The sequence below is a fragment of the Bidens hawaiensis genome, unplaced genomic scaffold, assembly GCF_021521415.1.
Source record: "Bidens hawaiensis isolate Kalapana, Puna unplaced genomic scaffold, B.hawaiensis_p1.1 tig00021194_1, whole genome shotgun sequence".
Classification (NCBI taxonomy): Eukaryota; Viridiplantae; Streptophyta; class Magnoliopsida; order Asterales; family Asteraceae; genus Bidens; species Bidens hawaiensis.
Window position 1 is genome coordinate 43540 of NW_027493282.1, and position 26374 is coordinate 69913.

The following is a 26374-nucleotide window of genomic DNA, read 5'->3' on the forward strand; positions in this document are numbered from 1 at the left end:
TTCAAAAATCAAATAAGCAAATATGCAAAATTTTAAAGCTCACAGAAACACCCCCTTAGTATAGTTGAGGGGTAAAATATATAATTATAATTAATTAATCAAATGTGTCGGGGTGGGGGGGGGGGGTATTGACTCAAAGACCATAATACCCCGTTAACTACATTAAGACATCCAACAAGGATGATAAAATGAGCAACCATTCTTGTATCTCTTAAATTTTAAAAGGTCTTTTTTATTTTCTTTATGTATGACATAGATAGTAAGTATTAAGTGTGTGTGTGTGTGTGTATATATATATATATGGATATTATAATATACGTGGTACGTTTAAAAGGGAACCATAAAAAGTGAAGAACTAGAAACCATGTCTTTTACGTGTAAAAAAAGATTAATAAAAATTCATTTTTTCATGTAAAAGCACATTTTTATATAATCCTTTTAGGGTTTTTTTTTACATATAAACACATGTAGAAGCCGATTTTATAAAAAAAATAAAAAAATTAGCTAAAAAGAGGTAAAAAATATATATTTTGTTACAGAATTAAAATTTTTTGTTGGAATAACTTTTAAATGTATTTATAAGCAAAAACTCCAAAAACAATAATACTAAACAAATATTTTACATGTGAAATCGAGCTGTATATTATTTTTTTATTTGTAAAAAAGCACGGTCCCCTAGTTGCTCAGGTTACCTATTGAACCTTCTATATATATATATATAGGATTAGGATCATGAGAGAACTTTTTTTAAATTGAGAACCATGAGAACCATTTTGGACCACAAAAAACTCAAAAATAAAAAAAAATCATAAAATAAAAAAAACATTAAAATGAAAAAAGTAAAAAAAAACCAAAATTCTTATTTTAACATCCCGGTTTCATATAAAAAAAACTCGGTTTAGCCAAATTATATACACATATGTATAATATATACATATATGTACATTTACATGATTTTTTATACACATGTGTATAATTTAAGATAGATGACACTGTACATATGTGTATATTACGTAACTAAAGATTAAATAAAATTATACATATGTGTATAATACGACGTGTTTTTTTGTTTTTTTTGTTTTTTTATTTTTTTTAATGAAACCGTAATAAAATATAAGAATTTTGGTTTTTTTACTTTTTTAAAATTTTTGTTATTTTTTGTTTTATGATTTTTTTAAATATTTATTTCAAATGTGTTTTTAGTGGTCCAAAATGGTCTCAAAGTTCTCAATTTGCAAAGGGTTCTCTTAGGATCCTTACCCTATGTATATATATATATATATATATATATATATATATGATTAGGTTCATTTTAGAAGTTTTTTTATTGCGTGAAGTGTGAGAACTAAATCCAACCAATCACATTTTTTCTTTTATTTTATCATTTATTTAATGATAAGGGTTTATAGAAAAATATGCATTTTTTCATATTTGGTAGGTCATAATGTATGGAGAAGTTACAAATAATTTGTCTTTATATTTTTTAAAATATATTCAAATCAACCTAAATTGAATTCTAGTTTTTTGTATGTTATCAAATTCAATTTTATTGATTTATCAATATTATTTTTCTGTTCTCGTAATTTGAATTTTATACATGTATCCAGATAATAGTTCTTGATTTCAATTGTATCGATAAACTTACACAGTACATAATGAACATACACACGATAAATATTACACATACATCATTTGAAATACCACCTACACAGTACATCTATGAACATACACAATACATAAATGAAACTACACACGATAAGAATTACACCATTTTAAGAATTATGATTGAATAGATTATTGTATTTGATTAAAATTACATTAGTTTAATTAATAACATGAATTAAACAATAACAATTATTGGTAACTTTCAATTAGTTAGTAATAATAACAAATAAATGTTATTAATTACTTAAGTTTCTTTTTGAAAAGTTTACAAAACAAATACCAAACTACCATTCTTTATTAATATATTGGTAGATTAATATCTTCATAATTACAAGTTTGTCATAACTTTTTTAATCCATTGATTACACATAATCAATGGTCCAGATTGATTTCCCGCACTTCTCGCTGTAACTTAACTTCTCGCATGATCCATCCCATATATATATATATATATATATATATATATATATATATATATATATATATATATATATATATAGATAGATAATAATATAGTAAGTATAGATACCAAGAAGACGATCGGCTTGATAGAATGTTAAATCAACAATCAATATCGTAACTAGTGACCCTTGAATGCTCCGGCATTAAACATTTGATTGATTGCATCACAAACCTATTTTATCCGCAAAGGGTTGCAGAGTAAGGTCAGAAAGGGTGAAGCTTCATTAAGCTACACCAAACGCTTTAAAAACGAATCGAGGTATTGGAAAACCGATAATCGAATATGAACAAAAGAGAGAGGCTCCCGGAGATTGACGCACCACTGAGGAATTTGTTATTCTACTAATTGATTATGTGTTCCATTCACTTTATAATGTTGTTAGGGAATAGGTCTCTTGGGTGTTTAGTTTCTTAGCAAATAAAGGAATTCATTTGTAGATTCAAATCAATGGAAGTTACAAAAAATAGGTTCATTGAAAACAACTTACAACTTATAATTATAATAATTACATAAACACCACTAATAAGTTGTTAAACCTTTTACTAAATAATAAACTTTGGGCTTTCTTCAAGTTTAATCATTGAAAACAATTTACAACTTATAACTATCACAACTAATTAAACCCCACTAATAAGTAGTTAAACCTTTCATAAATGATAAATCTATAGGCTTCCTCTAACTTCAATAGCCAAAGGACGGAAGAGTAATTTCATAAACGGATGAGTTTCATCAAGATGCACGAAACGATTTAAGACCGGATCCAAGGTGTTGGTAAATTAGTTTTCCTACCCAATTATGAAACATGTTTTTTGTCCTTATCATGTTGATGACCGTCGATCAAGTCATGCAAAAACCTAAATAACCTAAGTAGATAGGGTAAATAAGGTATCATATCCATCAGGAGTATGTGGTCTATGTAATTGTGTAAACAGTTTCAAAACAGATTTAGTGCTGATCACACAAGCAATTAAGTTGAATTTAGAGAATTAAGTAAACAAACAAGTAAACGAGTTTAAATCAATTAACAAAAGAAAATCACACCCGGGAATTCAAGTAAGCAACCTATAGTAATCTCATACAACCTAACAAATTAATTATTAATGGTTAACTACAAAATGATCAATCAGACAAAACCTTAGACATCAACAATCGCTTTACACACGGCACTGGTTATTAAACAGTCCATGCCAGTGTGACTCAGTTAAGGGAAATTATATGTTTTTATCGTATTCAATCTAATCAAACAGTCATATGATCAATTATTATAGCAACTGGTAACAAATCGTTCAGACCAATGTAAACCTAAACCGATTGAACACACAGAAATACCAAACATCAATAATCATATATCAACCATAAACAATTATACATAGTGTTCTTAGTTACATGAGAAGACTGAAAAGATTACAACCTATACATTCCTGGGTGAGATTCTATGAGATTAGCGAAGCCTTGACATCGTCAGATCTTCGATATATATGATATGGAACATGTATGTGGCCTTGGTATGATCTGAGATGATGGAATCACTGCCTTCAAGCTTTGGAAATCGCCTCTTCTCATAAAAATGAAGTTAGGGTTTATGATGAAAAATTGATTAAAAACCCTAACAGCCCCGCGATGGGGTCTTCACTGGTCCATCGCGTATCGCGATGGACCAGAAGTCAATCTTCATTAAACATCCCATCACGATACGCGATGGGTCCTCATGCAAGTCCATCGCGTATCGCGATGGGTCTTGTCACCAGCAAACTTTATCTATCTATCTCGTTTCACCTGCTGGACGTCCCGGGTCTTCATTCCGTGTCATAACAGGTCCAAATTGAATACTTTAACGCCTGTGACCTGAAATACAATAATACACGTATGAAGTATCGAAGTTACTAAAATAAACGATTAAAACTAAGAAATAAACTAACTAAAACATATACAAATTAACCGACCATCACATGTAATTGTGAAATTACCTCAATTGCCCATCACTTCTCCTTTATAAATAATATAGATATAGATATATGATCGATATCGAAAGGTCAATCAAAAACTTTATAAAATGTCTTTACTAGCAAGGGCAATTAAAGTATATAATCCATAGAGAATCAGTGAAAAGTGTTAATCAAGTTCAATAAGCTCACACGCGATGTTATGAGGTTTTAAAGCTTTGATTATGAAAACATAATTACTTTAGTTGTGAAATATGAGAAAAGTGTAACTACACTTCAGGTTCAGGTAATGAAATGAATTATATAATTGTAACTCCTATCTCATGGACAACCATATAGACATGGTTCGCTAGTTAATTATGATAAATAATTACTAGATACATTAGTTTGGTTATGATGACTCACAACATTTAGTCTGACGAATTGACACAACTGAACATGGTCTATCTAATTACCAGTTTATTAGTATAAGACTCCAAATAAATTAAAGGATATTGGTGTTTAATACTCTTAACTTTCACTCATTGGACGATAACACTCCCAACTAACGATTTGTATCACACCACTCCCAACTTGTAACTTGTTTTCTTATGTCACTCCCGAACTTAACGTACCATAACTCCATTAGTTTTTTTGCCGACGAGGAAAGTTTTTGCTTTTGTGGCATGCTATGTGGAAAACACCATATTAAAAATTAAGAAAAACCTAACAAACACCACCACCACCATCTACACAACCACCACTCCTGGCCTCTATCGCCACCACCGCCCGCCTCACTGCCTTCACTGCCACAAGCAGCCTCCACCGCATCTTTGACGTCACTTGAATCAATTTAATGGATCAGATATGACAGATGTTTTAGATGTAAGATGGTGTATTAGGGTAATAATTAAATTTTTTGTTATTATTGCAGATTGTGATGGATGGTTGAATAACGATGAATGAGTTAGTTGTTGGTCAAAATCCTAAACTCAAATGAGGTTGTCGCCACCACAACATTTTTCTGGAAAGTCCACCATTAACGATGGAGCAACGATGTGAGGTAATAAACATTGCATTCTACTAATTTCTTTATTCCGATCAAAAGCCTTGTGCAAATGTATTCAGCTTGTAAACAAGAAAACTGAATTTTAGCAAAGTAAATTGGGCTGGTCTAGGGTTTGACTGTTGACGTGGCTGTACAATAATGGTGGTGGTGATGAAGGCCGATGATGATGGTGAAGGTTGTGGAGGCTTGTGGTGGTGATGAAAACAGTGGCAGAAACCGGCGGCGGTGGAGAGCGATGTGGTGGTGTAGACGATGGTGATGGAATGCTTGTGGTTTTTGTAGTGGTGTGTATGTATTATTTGTTTTTTTTTTAGTTTTTTTAATAATGTATTTTCCACATAGCATGTCACATTAGCAAAAACTTGTCACGTCAGCAAAAAAACTAATGGAGGTAGGGTCCGTTAAGTTCGGGAGTGACAGAAGAAATAAATTACAAATTAGAATTGGTGGGAGACAAATCCTTAGTTGGAAGTGTTATCGTCCAACGAGTGAAAATTATGAGTATTAAAAATCAATAACCCATAAATTAATGATTAAAGGTTAACGGTTCAACGGTGATATGAACTTAATCCTAAATGTTGATAAACACAAACCAATTGATTGATAAGAAATGGGAATCCAGACAAACAACTGTTTAATCAGTTTAAATAAACCTAAAGCTAGATTAACCAAATTATTAAATCTAAACTCCATTCAATCATAGATAGAAATCACAAAAACAATTAGTTCATACAAACCATACACATGAAGCGGTCACAAGTGGTTTAGTCTTGCCTCTGCATCTTGATTCTCTTGATTCTTGGTTAGAAGGTTGATTTGGTGATTGAGAGGTGTTAAGATGGTGAAGAATTGCCCTAAAATTGTCCTTGGCGGATAAGGTATGAAGGATATTCGACCTAGGGTTTAACCGGGCTTTATATGAAAAAAAACCCAAAAAACGGACTTGTGCGTCAGGCCCACCGTAAGCTACAACCAAGCCACCATAGCTTACGGTGGACCTTATCCTTACGAGGTTAGTTTTTGCCTTACGGTAAAGTTAAGGACATTTTTTCAAAACCTCCATCCACTACTAGAAAAAAGGCCTTCCTTGACACGCATTGCGTGTCATTAAAGGGTACTTATGATACGCAAATGCGCGTCAAGGAAGCTCCTGTCATAAATTGGGTATGACACGTTTCTCGCGTGTCGTATTTAATGACACACTTTAATGACACACATTTATGACACACGTTTTTGACATACATTTATGACACGCTTTTAATACTGGTGTTTATGACAGCAATTAATGACATTCATGTATGCATGTCATCTTATAACTTTTAATTTTTATTTTTTTTTTATTTTGCATAATTAATAAATTTAAATTAAAAATTTAAAATGTAGCAGCAAAATGCATTCCATTTCCAAAATAAACATCCTAAATCAAAAGATTACATATAATTCCTAAGTTAACAAAAGTATTGGTTAATATTTAGTATAATACATATCACTAACGAAATATAAACTGGGTCGTATACGCCGACCATTCTTCTCGAACCGCATCAAAATCTGCCTCCGTGTATTCGTGTTTGCCTCCCCCGACCTAAGTTGAAAATTATACAAAAAATACGTTAAGTCCAAAAGTCATGATCGAACACCCCTTTGTAAAAAAAACACTTTCGATGTATATATATTTTTATTTGCAGCTATACAAACATGGCTTTGTAGCCAACTCAATAAAAAACTTAGCATCCCAAATAGCAGTAAGCAAGTTCCATATCAATTTGATCAAATTATAAAAGCTATATAACAAATAACTTGAAGCAACAATCGCATTAGCTAGAGCTATATGCAAGTTCTGTCTTCATAAGTCCATGGATATGAGAATAAAATGCTAAACCAACATCTACGTGTAACTTCTATGTCTACATAAGTCCATACATCCCTCAATAACTCAGAGAGACCAGCATATACGCATTAATAAACATAACATACCTGAACACGCTGATTATTTTGGCCAAACAAACTAAAATTTGTAACATCAATGTTTGATTTTTCAAGAAAATAAATCAAATATTAATAAGAAAACTTGTGTGAAAACTCAGTCTTTATATAAAATAATTATTTATATATATTTTATAATACATACAGATTTAAGTATTGTCACCAAATCAAATGGGTATAAGATATTGAATGCTAACGTTGAATTAGATTACCTGATATATCGCCGCTTAGTTAGATTAAATCGCTTGATGCATAGATGCCATGATGAAATCGCCATAGTGAAGATGAAATCAATCTGTTCACTCACTTCACTTTGATAATATAAAACCCTAAATCGAAACTTGGTAAAAAATCATTATCGTGAGAATGAAGATTAGAAAAGAATAGGCAACAATGAATATCAAAACCCAGATTCAATCATTATAAGAAAGTACATGATATCATTAAATTAGATAAACCGAATCCTTACCTGGTGAATCGCCGTCTTGTTAGATGAAATCGCAAAAAAAAAGAAGGCCATGATGAGATCTCATAGTGAGAAGAAGAGAATGCTGAGATACTAAAACCCTAACTGGAGGATTGTGTTGTAAATGTAAATTAAATGAAAGTCAAAAAGTCAATAATATTCAAAATCCATGGGTCATAAAAATTAAAGCCATAACCCATGGGTAGAGGTGGTCAAAAAAACCGGTCCTCGAACCGGTTTGCCGGTTTAAACCGGAAACCGGTTTTTAAGAAAACCGGTTTTTTGTAAACCGGTTTGACCGGTTTACAAACCGCCGGTTTGTATATCGGTTACACGTTTTAGAGCCAAAACCGGTTTTATAACCGGTTATAAAAAAACCGGTTTTTTTTAATAACCGGTTATAAAAAAACCGGTTACCGGTTTTTGACCGTTATAAAAAAACCCGTTAACCGGTTTTTTTATAACCTGTTAACCGGTTAAAAACCGGTTTTTTTCCGTTGTATAACGGCTATATAGCCGTTTTTTTTTTTGACCGTTTTTTTTTCCCATTTTACCCCCACAAACATCTATATATAGTTTAGGTTGGGTATTGGTTAGATCACACTCGATTATACAACTCCAAACGCTCTAAACGTTTATTTCATACGCGATTATTTTGTTATCTCACGCTCAATTATACCACATTACCACTCCATACGCTCTTATTTCGTAGTCGATTATCATGGCCTCCCAAAGTGCTGCTTCATCCGTCAACATGGGTGCCTCGAACACGGGAGAAACGGTCGTTCGGGTCATCCCCACGAAACGAAACCAAGATGTTTGGCAACATTTCGACCTATGCGAAATGTCTAACGGTAGCCAAAAAGCTCGATGCAAACATTGTTTGAAGTTTTATGGCAAAGATGCAAACTCCACTTTAAAAGCGCATGTACAAAGGCCCTTTTGCAAGGCCTTGAAGGACGAATCGGGAAGTAGTTCGCAGCCGGAGATGACGAATCAAGGAACGGTGTTTACGTACGACCTTGAAGCGGTGCGTCAACAGTTTTCAAACTTTGTGATTCAACAAACACTTCCTTTCAACCACTTCGACAACCCTCAATTCACGGAGATGATGCAAAAGTATGTTCAACCACGCTACCAACACGTAAGTCGTTCGACCCTTAGAAGAGATTGTCTTAAAGCATGGAAAAACGCTAAATCCGAACTAATTTCATACTTTTCAAACTTACAAACTGGTGTAAACTTAACAACGGATGTGTGGTCGGTACCTAATGGTTCGCCCGACTCATACATTTGTGTGACGGCTCATTAGGTTGACCCCGAGTCGTGGCAAATGATGAAACGAACCGTTGCGTTTCAATTGTTTGATTACCCGCACACGGGTAGAAATATTTTTAAACTCTTGGATAAAGTCATTCGACAATACAAGATTGAACATAAAATCTTTTCAATTTCGTTTGATAACGCGTCCAACAATACGGCCGCGGTTGGCCATTTAAAATTAAAGTATAAACCTATTTGTGATGGAGCGTTTTTTCATAGCCGATGCATTGCACATATTATCAACTTGGCCGTGCAAGATGGGTTAAACGTGATCGAAACGCAAAGAAACAATTTTAAAAGAATGTTACGAGATGTTTTTAGCAACAATACAACATTTTCAAGATACAAAAAATTTTGTGTAGAAGCTAATTGTCAATGGTTGGGGCCAAATTGGGATTGTCCAACAAGATGGAACTCGACTTGTGATATGTTTGAGAAAGCCATCCAACAAAAAGAATCATTAATTGCGTTTCATCAAATTTTGTCAAATAGGGGTAAATGTGCACCGTACGATCCTAGAAACTGGTTATTGATTGAGATCGTTACGGAGGTCCTTCAAATTTTTAAATCTTGCACAACTAGTTTATCCGGGGTTTACTATCCAACAAGCCCCATTGCTTTACCAAAAATTGCTGTCATGTGCACAAAGTTGAGTGAACTTCATTGCAGGGGTGCACCTTATTTTGATATGGGTGTAAAAATGAAAGAAAAATTTAGAAAATATTTTCAAGAACTACCCGCTGTTTTGACATGTGCTGCTGCGTTAAACCCTTGCATCAATGTTGGTGGTGTTGAAGCTTTAATAGAAAAAATTTGTGATGAGCTAGAGTTAAACGACGATCAAAACCCCTATTATAACCAAACTTTAAAGAATGCTTTCAACACCACCTTGTCAAACATGTATGATGTTTACCTTACAAAATACGGGTCGTCTTCCCAAATTCATGACTCGTTAAGAGCTGTTGCCCAATCCCAATCCCAAACCGACCTTGAAATGGGGATGTACTACATGATTTGGGAAGACGCCGGTAAACGTCAAAAGGTAAACACCCCAAGCAGTGAACTTGGAAGGTATGGTGGTACCAACTTTGTGAAACACATGACTCCGGATGAATTTAGAAGTCTTGATTTGCTGGCTTGGTGGAGAGGTAAGGAGGATGAGTTTCCGATCCTCGCCGCCATGGCCAAAGATTTACTAACGGTCCAAGCTTCCACGGTAGCTTCGGAGTCTGCTTTTTCTGTTTCTGGCAGGGTTATATCGATTAGGAGGACTCGACTCACTCCACCAGCTGTAGAGATGTCGATTTGCTACAAGGATTACTTGGACTCTTTAGATAGGGCACAACATCAACGCTCACTCGAGGGGGAAATGGACTATGAGTCGGGCTTGTATGAAGACGAGGTCAATCAAGGACACACTCAACCAATGACCGATGAAGAAGCCGCGTACGACGATTACCTAAGGAATAGCTCGGGATCGGGTAGCGAAGAAAATTAGTTAAAGAAACAGCAAACATGGAGGCAAATAATGAGTAAGAAACAGCAAGTTGTTAATGTAATCGTGTCTAAGCATTATTTAATGTTTGTATTTTTGAGTTACGAATATGCGATAACGATTTAATGTTTGTATTTTTAATGTAAAAGCTATAAATGAAAGTTATGTGTTTTTAATCTTCCAAGCAAAGAACCCTAACAACGAAAGCAAAGAATGGCTTCGGTCTTCCAAACTAAACCCTAAACCCTAAACCCCAAACCCTAAACCCCAAAAAAAAAAAAAAAAAAAAAAAAAAAAAACCGGTTAACCGGTTAGACCGGTTATTAGAAAACCGGTTAATAAAAAAACCGGTTTATTAACCGGTTCTAACCGGTTTCTAAACCGGTCCTAACCGGTTAGACCGGTTAGGGTTTTCAGATACAAAAACCGGTTATTAACCGGTCCGGTTATTAACCGAACCGGTTTTTTTTCCGGACAAAAAAAAACCGGTCCGGTTAATAACCGAACCGGTTTTTTAAAAAAAACCGATTTGTGCACCTCTACCCATGGGTAACATGGATTAAGGAGATTGAATATTAGAATGTAGGATTAATTTGGTTATGACACATCAGCATTTAGTATTTTTGTTTATTAGTATTGTTAGAAAAGATACCATCAAACAAACTAGGACCGGCCCGTTATAAACCCGACCCGAAACCGAGATACACATAAAAACCAAGACCGAGAACTGCACCGGCGACTGATTACAGGTATAATGTTTCTTTTTATGTTACAGAGTTCCACCCAAAGTTGATTGGACTAACGGGTGATCCAGAGGAGATAGAAAAGGCTGCTCTTGTTTATGGATCTGAACATGGAGTTTGTAAAGTTTTTTGGGAAGAATAATGATGTTGATGCTCTTACAGACAGAATTATTAATGAAATCAAGCAGTACAAGTAGGGTGCAAACAAGCCGAGCCGAGCCCGAGCTCGACTAGGCTCGAGCTCGGCTCGTTTAACTTACACCGAGCTTGAGCTCGAGCTCGGCTCGTGAATAGATTTTGAAGCTCGAGCTCGGCTTGGGCTCGGCTCGTTTACTAATTATCAATTATTTTTTTTATAATTATAATTATTTATATATTTTTTTCCTGTTATAATTTTATGTATAAATAACATATATTATTTAGTTATATTTATTTATTTTTTCATAACATTATATATATATATATATATATATTAATTAATAATTATTTAATATATATTTTAAATGAGCTTATTTTACTGTAGGTCTGCTACAACTTTACTTTTTTTACTTTTAACATGTATTGCAACAATTCATTTATAAATCACTTTTACTTTTAACATGTATTGCAACTATTCAATTATAAATCTCTAACTGCTAGTGTTCATAAGCATACAAAACTGCTATGTTACCGGTGTTTTTGGGCTGGTTCGGGCCACCTCGGATTTTTAGGGTTGGGTTTCGGTTTTTTTCAGTCCATATTGATATTTGTGCAGTTAAGTAGTTGTATTATTATTATTATTATTATTATTATTATTATTATTATTATTATGGTGTTGTTGTTGGTAAAAGAATTGTTAATAGAGCTCTAGCTCGACTAGGCTCGAGCTATTTTACTAAAGCTCGAGCTCGACTCATGGGTTATTTTTTCAAGATCGGGCTCGTGTCATTTATTACATAGTAATTAATTTATATACATTTTTTATTAATTTTAAAACACATTGCTCGTTGAGGCTCGGCGAGCTTCCCATTTAGCTTGGGCTCGATAAGTAAATAAGCTTTGTATCTCTAAGCTCTAACCTTATACTATATTTCTTCTGTACAATATAATATACGTTTCAAAATTCAACATTTGGAGTAACAGTTTATTATATAATGGTTCAATTATGTTTCATAATTAGGATATTTCACTGTCAATTGTAACCCTAAGACCAAAAATTCGTATGAACTATCAATTATGCTTTAGAATTCAACATTTATAAAACTAAAAAAATTATGTTTCAGAAATAACTTAACATTCTGTTATTAAACCCTAGCCAATTAATGGTAGAATAAGATAAAATTGAAGAAATCTACCTCAAAGAAGATGAAATCCTTCAATAATTCCTTCAATAAACTCAAAGTTTTGCTTCAATTCTTCAAAAAATCAGGCTGAAGGTCATGGTGGTGGCCGGCGTTCGTGACTGGTGGTGTTTGGGGTGATAGCCGGCGTTCGGGGTGATGGCCGGCGTTCGTGGTGGTGGCTGGCGTTGGTTCGTGGTGGTGGCCGGAATTCGTTCGTGGTGGTAGTCGTCGTTTATGAGTCTGGTGCGTATGTGTGGTATGTGTATGTGTTAAGGTTTATGACTTTATGTATGTTAAGGTTTATTGGTCTGATGCAGTCATATTAATTTTATTATTATTATTATTTTATTGGTCAAACTTGGTCAAAGGTTTTTGTCACGCATATATTGGCGAGAGAATAAGCTTTTAATTTAGACGGAAAGATAATGACACGCACATCTTTTTTTGGCAAGTTATGACATTTTTTAACGACACACAAAAACGAGTGTCATAAATCTTTAATTTTACACAATTTATGACATTTTTTTAATGACTCGCATAATTGCGCGTCATAAATCAACGCGTGTCATTGTGCGCGTGTCAATGAAGGCCTTTTTTCTAGTGGTGATCATAAGATATGGTGGAGCCATCGTAGCTTACTGTAGCATCCCCAAAATTTTGTTCCAAATTTGACAACTTAGTAAAGTGGAATTATCAAAATTATTCTCTAAAATAAGTAATGAGAAAATTTAAATAACGAAAATAAAATCATTTTATAAGGAAATAAAAATATTCCATAAAGTAAGTCATCATATATAGAATAAGGAAGTTCCATCCCACATGGAAAGATAAAAGAAAGTGGAAGCATTCAATATGGATATAAATAAGGAAGTTAAAACTCATCCCACATGGAAAGTGGTAAAGAAATGGAAGCTCTTTAAAAGGAAGAGATTTTCTATAGTAATATTCTTTTATGCCTAGCATGCACCTAGTGGTCCAAGTGGAGTGTGCGAAGCACCCGACGCGCACGCGCACGGGATTGGGCGAGTACGATAGCGACGGCGACGGCGACGACGTTGGGCGCTCTGGTGGCGCACTTTGCACTTCGCATGCTCGCATCGCCGAGAGCCGCCTTATTGTTTTTGGAAAATGAAAGTAAGACCAAGATGCGGCAAGTTACCTAAGACAAGGGATCAAAAGTAAAGAATTGAATTCAGGAAGCCATCGCACTACGCGATGAGCCCAGAACAAAGGTCATCGCGTATCGCGATGGACCTTGATGACTCAGCAAACCACATGTCAGCACGTCGCATGGTGGCGGAGAATATACGGCGCCGCGATACACGACGGGATTACCAAGACCCATCGTGTATCGCAATAGGTTGTAAAATCAGCTTATAAATAGGGGTGAATGACATCTCATTCTTCACACACCAAAATCATTTCTCTCTCTACCTCGGTTTTCGTGCCTCGACACGATAATTATATCATCATAAACCGACTCGCCTCGAAGTACGTTCCGAAGTGTCTCGACGACCCACACACCTCTTTTTGCGTGCCAAGCATCGTTTATCATGCCGAGTATCGTAGTGCGTGTTAATCTATGAGGTTACGATAGTTTAAGCTCTTGTACGCAATATAGAGTAGAAGTGTTGCTCGATCAATCTTAGTAAACGAACTCCGAATACCCGTGTAAGGTAGCGGTTCTGCCAAAGTCAATATTTTATTGTTATATGGCTTGGACCATAGTCAGAGGTATAGCCCAAACCTTGATCATAATTATAAATACATAAGCTTTAAACGTACAAAGGAATATAGTAATGTTTCTTTACAATTAAGAAACATAGAATTTTTCATTCACAAGGATATAGTCAAAATATAGTTTCTTGACGATTAAGAAACATAGCATTTTATATACATAGAATATGGTTAAAACATTGTTTCTTTATGATCAAAAAACATAAGATTTTACATACAAAGATAGCAAGCAGTCAATGAATATTTCTTCTTGAAGAAGAAACAAATTATAGATGTTTTTTCATGAAGAAGAACCTCAGTATATGATTGGTAAATAAACAGAAAGACTACAGGTCTAAATAATTTATTCATACAAATGATCAATCAACGTTTAAAGCTATCAAAACCAGACTAAAGGTCTGTAGCCGGATCAAGAAACGATCCGAGTATTTATATAAACCTATTTTATTATAGTTTAATCAATCAATCAATCATTCACAATCAAGGTTTTAAGCACACACCGACGGTACAGGTGAATATATTAACCTTTACAATCAGTCAAAACTTATTTTATACTTGATAAGATGAACAGGTGTTTGTCTTAAAGAGTCAGTCAACGTTTACATGAGATTACGTGATCTCTAAAACGTTATAATACAAAGTAGAAAATAAAAGCAACTCAGACCAATTACACATGTGTCTGGATACAAACATAATTGTTCAGCCTAAACAGTCAAAGGCTACGTGGCCGCGGGCTAACAGTCATAACTAGTTCTCCATTAAGGGCTACATGGCTCGGGGAACACTTTAGTGTGTGTAGGGAAGTGGTACAAATCCTAGGAATGAAATACTTCTTGCTGAGTGTACAGAAAACTATATTTGTATTGTAACGGTAATTTAAATATTTTTTGAGTCAACGATTCACCTGCATATCGCTGACGTATTATTCCTCATATTGCAGGTAAACATATTAGTACAGGTAGCAAGGAATTATAGTCATTTATGGAGTTTGATACTCGCAAGATAGAGATGACTCAGTTTTAAATTATTAAAATATTATGAACAAGATTTAAACATGATTTATAAATCAAACACTCATATATTTATTATCCGAGAAGTTTTCAAATAAATTAATATTTTATTATAACCAAAGTCTTCGGCTAAAATAAACCGCAACTCTGATATATTTACAAAAAAGGTACCAACTATTGGTCATACGCCTAGGCCCTAAGCCGGGGTGTGACACTTACAATAGACTCAACACCAAAAACTTCATTTTTTTATTTTCTTGATGCTCGTTCGCCATTTCGACCCCACCCCACCCCCCTTTTGCTTTCTTTTATGCATAACTCGATTCCTCATCATCCTAAATGCTCCAAATTAATGTCTTTAAGCTCCAAACACCTGTAATCATAAAGTAAACAAAGTAACTGTGTTCGAAGATATAACCAACTAAAACACACAATTTTAAACACTAAAAGCACATTCTTTAACCCACTCATCAATATAGAATATATATACATATATATAATATTAATAACAAATAACAACAACGGTATCAGTACCAATAACCCTAATGATAATGATAGTAATTTCAATGATAGCAAGTGTAATAGCACTAATAATTAATAAAAATCATAGTAATAATAATAAGGGAAAAGTTACAATACAAAGGGAGACAAAAATAAGAAGTGTGAAAAGGATTTATGGCAAAAAAACCTTAAAAAAATCATAACTCAAAATATATATAAAAAAGATAATATTAAAAAATCTAAAATGCCCCCCCCCCCCCCCCCCCGGTGTTAAAAAAACGACAAAGGGACACAATGATGAACATAATAAAAATACAATGATAAATAAAAAAGATACAATAGATCGCAAAATATAACACAATGCCGAACAAAATATAACACAATATTAAGAAAAAAATACATCATGTTAAGGGGAAAAAATACACAATCAATGACAATAATAAACACAAAACACAAAGATAAATAAAAAAGACCGATTTCTTTTTCTCTACATTGTACCTTTTTTTGTTTTTGTTTTGGGAACAAGAAAGACGATGAAAACATTTTTATGTTTTTACCTTTTTTGTTTTTTTGTTAAATTTTGAGTTATGATTTTTTTAATTATTTTTTTGTGCCTACAAATTATTCTTATCCTTCTCATTTTAATCCTATTTTGTAGAATAATCTGACCTAATAATACTGGTAATGAAAATAATAGGTATAATAACAATAATAATTATAACGACACCAAAAAGTAGTTGTAAATAATAATAATAATAATAATAATAATAATAATAATAATAATAATAATTTATACTATATAATAAATAAAACTATCTTATTGCCACATGTCATCACCATATTAATCCTTACAAAATTTTCCCTCTTTTCTCTCATATTAAATATATTTATCTTTATTAATAATAATTTTGTATTTTAAATATTCCTTCCTCTCTCTCATATTAAATACATTTTTTTTCTTTTTAATCATTCAAACTCTTAAAAGACAAATTAACTATTGAAGTATTCTCGGTGTTTATGTTAATTCAAATGACTGGTTTTTTAACCGGTTAAAATATCAAACATGGTTCAAGTCAAAATAATTTATTATTAGAATGAGTTTCGATCCACGAGTTGATTTAAAGCAGTAGCCATTTACAACATTTTTTTAATTTGTCATTTAATCAACCCATCATTTATGTTAAGTTTATCATCTTAAAAATCCACAAAAGTATTAACACTATACTACATGTTTTGGTTTTTCATGCGGTAAAGACAACTTCTTACATTTGGAATACAAATGTTAAACATTAGCACACTGTTAATCAGAGGATGAATTGACTTTGTATATCCTCATATTCTTCATATGGTATCTATCGGACATCATTTGATACGTTACAAGAAAGTATTAGTTTCTTGACTTTTTAAATGACCTCGAAATATAAGTTTGTTAAGTCATAGGTTAGTTCTAAAAGCCGATGTTGAATTGATGCTGATTAAAATATTAACTAGAAAATTAGTCTATGCAATGAAATTAAGCTACATGTGAAAATACAATATGATAACCGTGCTATTGAAGCCGAAATCATATCCAAAAATAATATTGGAACTCACAATTTTATTTATTTATTTTTTAAATCCTAAACCTTTAGATGAAAGTACTAATTTTAAAGAATGAAATTTTCACTTAATTTTTGTTTGGAATGAAGATTAACAAAAGCGAAGGCCAGTCATTGTAGATTGTTGGTTTGTTTTTTAGACAATTTGTTTTAACTCATAACCAGTTATTTGTAGCATTATCTAGAGTTAAAATCAGAAACAATGTGAAACAACTAAGTTTAAAAAAAACAAGTAAATTTACATATAAAACTACACATATTGTGTATCAAGAAATATTTAGAGATTTATAAATTTTCTATTTACATATTGTATAGTGTGTAAGTTATTATACCATATAATATATCTTTATATCTGTTGAACATATTTTTTTGTATGTCACATTATGTTATTGTTTAAATATATTTATTTATTCTAACCCGTGTAGCACACAGGTAGCTAACCTAGTAATAATAATAATAATTCAAGAGACCGCTTGTGTTGAAAAATAACTTCTATTTATAGATAACTATTCTTCAATAGACTAATTCAGGAAAAATGACATCATTTCATAAGGTAGTAGATGTGAAAGATGGTCTAGCCACTATTCTTGCCATTGGTACAACAGCTCCTCCCCATTGTTACAATCAAGTTGATTACGCTGACTACTATTTTCGTGTTACAAACAGTGAGCATATGATTGATTTTAAGAACAAGTTTAAACGCATTTGTAAGTATTAATTTTATTCTCCTTCACTTAAATTATGTACGATATAACAACGGGCATAAAGAGTAATTTAAAATGTAACTTTCACGTAAGAGGTAACATGTCATATGATTAATATGATTAATATGAATTTTGTTATAAAAACGATGTTTGTATTACTCACTTATAAATCATAAATGTCATCAATTGTGTATTTATCAAGCCCAAATATAACTGCATATATACCTTTACATGTTTACTTATTTTGATTTATTTGAATAAAAATAAATTATAATGACTATTATATTTTTACTCTTATTAAAATGTTTTTCTTAATGTTTTTTTAATTATCTTTAATTTATTTGCATTTTCACCAAGTTAGGGTCGTGAGTGAGCCAGGGCATGCTGGGCTCGAGCTTGAAATTAAATGAGTTGGCTTAGTTTGATTACTTTTACGTGCTAAAAATGTGAGCTAGAGATCGCCTCGTAAACAGCATGGGCGACTGTTTAAGTGTTTTTTCTTTTTTTATATATTAATGTATAAAAGATAAAATAAAACTTTTGCCACATACGTACCAAGTTCAACACAAACCACCATTTAAAATAGTAAATAGAACTAGTAAATACGGTTTTAATCAAATACAAATGAAATTAACATGCTAATTATGAGAATCAAGTAGAGTAATTATATATACAAGTAGTTTAATTGTGTAATTAAATCATAGAGTAATTACTATGATGTAATTACATAATTATTGTACTTGATTCTCACAATTAGCATGTTAATTTCATTTTTACGTTAACTTTTCCCTGAGTAAATGAAGGAAAGTTGTATTTTAAAACAACACGTCATAGTAATAAGTTAAATTCTTGAAAATTGAAAACAAATGAAATCAAAAGAGTAGGTCACTATCACCAATTCAACATCATGAATATAGCAGCACATACGAATTACCCTGCAAAACCTGAAAGTATTAAAACAAGTGCTTAGATTTACTAGAATGTTTTTCAACAAAGTGTTTAAATCAAAGGCTTCCATTACGCCCTGTTCTTGAGTTTTTTTAAAGGAGGGAAAAGAAAGGAAAACTAAGGATATTTAAAAAATAGGTGTTCTTGAGTTTTTTTTAGGATGGAAAGGAAAGGAGTAGGAGGAGTTATATTAATATATTTTCCTAATAAGTTATCCTCCCAAAAATGGAATGATTACTAAGAATAACTATTTTTTAACATAGTTGTCCTTTCCTTTCCTCTAATTTTCTTCCAACTCAAGAACACAACTAATTAAAAAAAAATTCCTTCTCTTCCCTTCCCTTTCTTATCCTTTTCTCTCCTTTCCTTTTATTTCATTGGTTAAAAAACTCAAAAACAAGGCGTAAATGTTTGCAATCTGTTAGCTATGCGCCAATGCAATCTTTAAATGCGGCTAATTTGACCCGTTTAGATAAAACTAACAAAAGATTACCTAAATACAACTAAAGACTACACTCTCTCGGTTGGATGTTGATCCAGTGTTACAAACCAATTACTTATACTACAGGCTAATTATTTATACAACTAACCAGCATATTTGCAAACTACATATGTTTGCTGCCCTTTGATTACAAATTTTTTTCAAAGCTACAATCTGCTCTGCAAAGAGGCACTTTGATATGTAGATATTTGGTTTGAATATGAATATGAATAACAATATATCAAATTTTGCGTTTGTGTAAACTGGAGTTAAGCTCACAAGAACATGTTGTGCAAGAAAATACATAAACAAATCTCAAGTAGTTTATACAATTGACTACATACATGATTGATTTCTTTTGAGAACCGCTTTAAGCTTTAAGAACTCGAAAGAACTCAACGTAACAAAAAAAAAATTTGAATTTTTTTACACATGTGTAATACGTAAGTGTAAGTAATGTACAAAAAATTACCGTAATTTTTTACACACCGAATCGACTTATTACACATGTGTAACTAACATTTAAACTTGTGTAATTATCAAAAATACTTATTTTCTCTCCTAATTTATTTTTTAATCAAATTTAATCTCAGCCACATATTCAAACTCATTTAAATAAATGTGTGGTCCAAAATTGAGTTTTTAAAGTTTTTAAAACTCATCAAGTTCTCAAAATATCCCTCCCCCATACATACATACATACATATATATATATATTATAGAATATAATTCAACATTTTAGTTTACAATCTCAACAACACAAATCACAAAGGTACGAAAGGAAACCGGAACCCGTACATCTGTGGACCATAAAGTAATGAAACGACTAATATTTTTTTGTCCTCTGTAATAATATTTAATAAAATCTAGTTCAATTTCTTTTCTATATTCAATACAAATTTTAGTGAAAACCAACTTGTAGGTGACAAAACAATGATAAAGAATCGATTCATGGTCCTGACAGAAGAGTTTCTAAAAGATAACCCGAACATGTGCAAGTACTCAGGTCCATCCTTGAATACACGCCAAGACTTGTTGATCACCGAAGTCCCAAAGCTCGGTAAGGAAGCCGCGACAAAAGCCATCAAGGAATGGGGCCTCCCAACATCTAACATCACCAATCTCATCTTTTGCACCACCTCAGGAATCGACATGCCCGGTGCTGACTATCAACTCACCAAGCTACTCGGCCTCTCCCCTTCAGTCAAGCGGCTCATGATGTACCAACAAGGTTGCTCGGCTGGGGGCATGGTCCTTCGTCTTGCCAAGGACTTTGCTGAAAACAATAAGGGCTCTCGTGTCCTTGTTGTCTGCTCAGAGATCACTGCTACTATCTTTCGTGGACCCAATGAAAACCACGTTGATTCTTTGGTCGGCCAAGCTCTTTTTGGGGATGGGGCTGCAGCACTTATCGTGGGTTCAAATCCAGATTTGGCGGTCGTACATCCCTTGTTTGAGATTGTTTCTACAAATTAAACAATAATACCTGACAAGGAGATGGCAATGCACTTGCACTTGAGGGAGGATGGTCTCCAAATGCACTTGGATAGGGATGTACCCGAGATGATCTCTGAGAACATAGAGAATGTACTAATGAAAGCGGTTACACCACTAGGTATACACTACTTGAATACAATGTTTTGGATAGTTCACCCCGGTGGTAGACGTATACTCGATCAGGTGGAGCTGAAACTTAACCTCAATAAACAGAAGTTGAGGGCTAGCAGGCACGTGCTAAGTGAATATGGAAACTTGACTAGTGCTTGTGTGTTGTTCATCCTTAACAATATAAGAGGAAAGTGAATACGATGTTGTTAGACGTCGAAGCTTACACGCAAAAACCATCAAAACTACATAGTTTTAATTAGAATTTTCTAAAAATTCATTCAATTAAATAAGATCTACTTGGGCATATCAGATTATGAGTGATTGGACATCGACCTTGATTCCTACACTCACTTGCAGATCATTATGGCTAAATAAGAAAAAAAAGATTGAAATAAACATTATGATGATGAACCAGTGACTAATTTATGATATCTTGAAGTAAAAAACGTTTAAGATTGAATTTGAAGCCATTGTAGAAGAATTTCTTTCACCGGAAAATATATGCACTCCGGCCGTCAAAACCCGCTGCTTCCGAAATATAACATAGATACGAAAACTATGGTCTAAAACTTGGTTTTTTATTGTTTTATTTGCTAGTCTGTGTGTAGAATATGATGAATTGGAATTGAATTTCAATTAATCTAGTTTAAGTGACCCCTCGTCAAGAATTGTGGATTACGAAAAAAAAAGAAATTAAATATCTTTTGGTTCATAGTTACGATGGAAGACGATACAGGGACAAGGGTTTTCTTTTTGCAAGTAAATAAATCTTTTAAATTTGGAATTATTATGTGAGAATTTAGTTAAATGAGAAAGTTTAGGAAACCTTTAATCAAAATTACATAGTTTAATGAGTTTCGCGTATAAGCTTGGACGTTTAATAACACCGTACTCACTTTCCCCACAATATAAATGTCTAATATTTGTGTACTTTTAGAAACTAAACTAACCTTTTAAAAAAATAAAATCAACAAATTGCATTCAATCAATAATAAAGTAATGTAACATTGACCATCAAACAAAATACATTTTTTATATTCTGATTTGCCCATGATTATATTTTATTTCTCATCTACATATTATAATAAAAGAAAATAACTGATGATACATGTCATTTGAAGATTCATCATTAGCCTAAATTTCTCGCTCTAATTCTTCTTCTTTTTTTTTTTTAATGAAAGCATATTTATGTCAATATAATCAAAACATATCAATCAATTCTTTAATCAAATAAATCTTAACCTAAATTATATGGATTAAAACTATGCGGATATTTATGTCAATATAATCAGAATGTTTATATCTTTAATGAATCAGATCTATTTTTTTTTATAAAAATCAAATTTATACACTTTTAAGTGTAGGAGATGAATGTGGTAGAAGTCAATAAACAATATTTATAGTTTTAAGATGATAAAGAAAAACAATTATGAATGAATAACAATTTTATTCTCACATATTCATTCAACCACTATGGATCCATGGACTCATGAGTTTTCATCCATTTCTTTTGAAAACGATTTTGAATCATAAGAGAGATTTCAAGAAATGATAGATTTATTCACTCTATCAATAACCAAGCCGGATCTGGTGTATGACAAGAGATTTGCATTTTTTATTATTCATTTGGATTAGATCCAAAACAACTCTTGAATTGGGTATTCTTGTACATGTATGAATGGAAAATAACATCTTTATTTGTTTTATTGGTTCTATTTCATATTTGTTATGAAGAGAATACAAAAGCGCGTTTTATATATATGCTAATTTTATATATAATGTTCTTTCTTTGTGTCATGGATAATGAAGCGTTTATCTTATGTTATAATTCTCTATTGCATTAAAAAAATATAAGTACAACATATAAAATCACTAAGTGCATCCTTTTCGTGATTATAATGAACTTGCGTGAGAATACATCACGTATTCGTATGAATGTTCAATTAGAAAATATAATTTGAATTTATAAAATCATTTAATTTGATAAAATATAGGTTCTTTTTTAAATTTAAGCATTTAATTTATGAGTTTAGTTGTATTTATTTTAAGCATCTCGTACATCACGTCACGGGTTCTAAAACTAGTTTATATAATTTACTATGACATCCGTCATAATTTGTATTTGGATTTGAATCCGTTTACTCGATTCATTTTGTAATTTGGATCTTTAATAAAGCGGATAATTTAATGAGTATTTATGCTTGTTATGTTGTTTAGATATTATGAAATTGTTTACAGGTTGAAATTCATGTATTTCAAACTATTATTGCATTTAAACAAAGTTCAAGGGCCAAAACATCAAAAAAACAAAAAATGTTAGTTCTGGACGCGTCGCGCATCATGACATCACTAGAGGTGCCCGTCGCGCAGAGCGACGGACTCAAGAACATGCAATGGTCATGTTTTAATTGCGCTACACGACGGAGACACCCCTGGTCCGTCGTGATATGCGACCAAGCGTGCTGTTACGATTTTTGGTTTCGAAACGAGCATTCAAGCCAATTCATGATCATTTTGATTCGTTTTTTGTTTTGATTATCTTTGTTATGACTCCGTTAACACCTCTTAATCATTTCCTCTCGGTTACACCTCCAAATTTATGTTTTTCATTCAAACTTTAAAGACTTTTCAACTCAATTAAGTGTCTTGACCAATTCAAACTAATTAAAACATCTTTCGACCAATTCTCCTATAAATTGGACTCCATAACTCTGCCTGTCATTTTGCCACAATCACAATACCGTTCTGAGATTCAAGTTTCATTTTTGTCTTGTGTTCACTCATCGGGTTAGTATGCTAATTATTTTTGCATGTTTAGTTCGTTTAGGACGATATGCCGTATTGAAAGTATTTGACAACAATGTTCGTCAGACAAAAACGAATAAAAGTTTTGACAACAATGTTCACTCAACTCACTTATGCTTCTTTTTTGATAAAGTTTGGATATTTCATATATGAAACTTTTCAAACATAAACTCTTAAAGTCCTAAACCTAAGAATAGCATTTATAATGATGGAAACAAACACGCCATACTAACCGAGCTCGAGTCCGACTAAAAACGAACCACTCGCTTAAATTCCCGTTTGACTTTCTTGAAACGACCGAACTCATAAAATTTGACTAACAAATATAGAAATCCAATTCTTGAATAAAATTTACCAACTTGGATATTTTACGAAAAATATGTAACTAAACCAATTATAGTTCTGTCCAAAACTCTAAACCTCCAAACTTTGAACAAAACATATCGTCGCCATTGTTATTTTTAATTTCATGACCATCGTCTTGAACCTAGAATTTATTTTCTAGGACCGTTCGCCGAACCAAACTTGTCCTGTTCAGCTTGCTTTACGTGTTGAATTCGTCTTCCCTCGCGTAACTTAATCATCTAAGTTTTCATAACCCCATTTTGAATCTTTATTACATTTTTAGGTGTAGCATGTTACTAGATTTTCACCGTTAGTTTATGTTATCAATTTCAAACCGACTCATGCTTGTGTCGTACATGTAAATATTATCTTCCCAATCATTTATGATTATGATCATATGTGTATTATGTGCAATGTTTTTATCGCTTTGTAGTTGATGCATCAAACATCAAAGTAAGTAAACTGCGTGCTACAAGCTGATACGTTCGTAAGGTAAATTAAGTAACACATATGTAAACTCATTTTTTTTGAAATGATGTAAACTCATTAGTTGACCATCAATCAATAACTATGTGTATATTAAGCATCAATTTATGTAAGAAAATTATATTAGATGTCGAATGATCAAGCAAAGTTTATTTTGGAGTAGTTTGGCCCCAAGCATGCTACTTTCGACAAAACAACGAGACTATTTGCGTAACTGGTGCTTAATATCATTCAACACAATTACAATTACTTATTATCCAAATTATTGATTCATATACGCGTGTCAACTTCGTTTTCCTTAAAAATAATCGAAATGTTCAAGAAAAAAACGTAGAGACTGTGTATTTCATTTTATTTTAAATCAACAACTTATTTAAGAAGAATTAAAGTAATGCATAAATTATATATCGAAATAAAAAAAATGTGATTTCTCTCATGCTCATGGCCATAGAGAGTGAGTGAGTGAGTGACGCCCCTCTTAGAAGAGGTAAGCGGTGTACGTGTGGACGTGATACTAACATGGCTTACACTCATGTATGACAAAAAATAGTCAAGTTTTTTTTTTCTTTTCAGAAAGTGTTGATAGAAAACTTATTAACTAGACTTCTTTCACAAAAAAATATTTATAAAAATAATTTTCATTAGTTTATTTTGTATATTTTTTACGAATATGCTATACGCATTTTTTTACTGCAGTTCTTTTTTTTTTCTTTAAAATTTTCTCAATCAACCCATATTAAATAACTATAATTATTATTTCTAATATAAAATATGAAGCATTAAGAAACTAATCGAACATGGCACTATTGGTCTCAGTAGTAAATATGAAGTTAATTCAGTTGAGGCACTGTATTTATTTATAAAAAAAAAGTTTTATGTTAATAAAATACTTTCAATAAACATTTTAATATGTCCACGTTCAGTGGCGGGGAAAGGATTATTTTCTTATAGTTTCATAATTTTTTTTTCTCAACTTTTAAACAACCCGATGACATAATTTGACTTGTGTCAGGTCGGAATAGACCTAATCAGATATCAATACCTAACAGAGCGACCAAAAAGTGTTGTTGGGTGAAGCTAGGGCTTGAGGCCCTCGAAAATATTAGACCTCCATTTAAAACGTTTAAATATATGTATAAATATCGAAAAACATATTAAAATCATAAACTGAAAAAATAAACCACCAACAGATGTTGCCCCAGCGGTTGGAATACAACCAAAGGCTTTACTTTCAACCCATCAAACTTCCTTTTTAAAACAAAATTTTAAATTTTTTAATTTTATATAATACGACAATTGCTTGGTAAATATTAAAATTAAAATTTACAAATTCAGTAATTTTATCTCTTCAACCGTATGTAAGGGTCCCAATTTTTTTCCTTCGCCCTTTATGCCTCCAAAATGATTGAGCCGTCAGTGATACCTAATTGCTAGTCTTCAACTAAACATAAGTGGTTCAACATAGCACACTAACTTCGTAAAACTCCCAAGTTCTGCATGCCATGGTCGTAATTGTAACAACAATCAACAAAATTTATCAATGGCTCTAGCAATATTCAGACATGATAGCATAAAACTATTATTTGAAGCATGGCGAAAGTGAAGAAATCCTATAAATGTACCGGATGTGTAAATCAATTTGGCGACGTGAAGATCAAATATTCGAACTGAGAAGCCTTTATCAAATTTCTGGTTCGGTC

General features: G+C 32.4%; 1 pseudogene; it reads left to right on the plus strand.

Annotated features, from left to right (window-relative positions):
• Nucleotides 1-17832: 17832 nt before the first annotated feature.
• On the plus strand, nucleotides 17833-21248 carry LOC143563022 (2-pyrone synthase pseudogene; annotated as a pseudogene).
• The last annotated feature ends 5126 nt before the right edge of the window (nucleotides 21249-26374 follow it).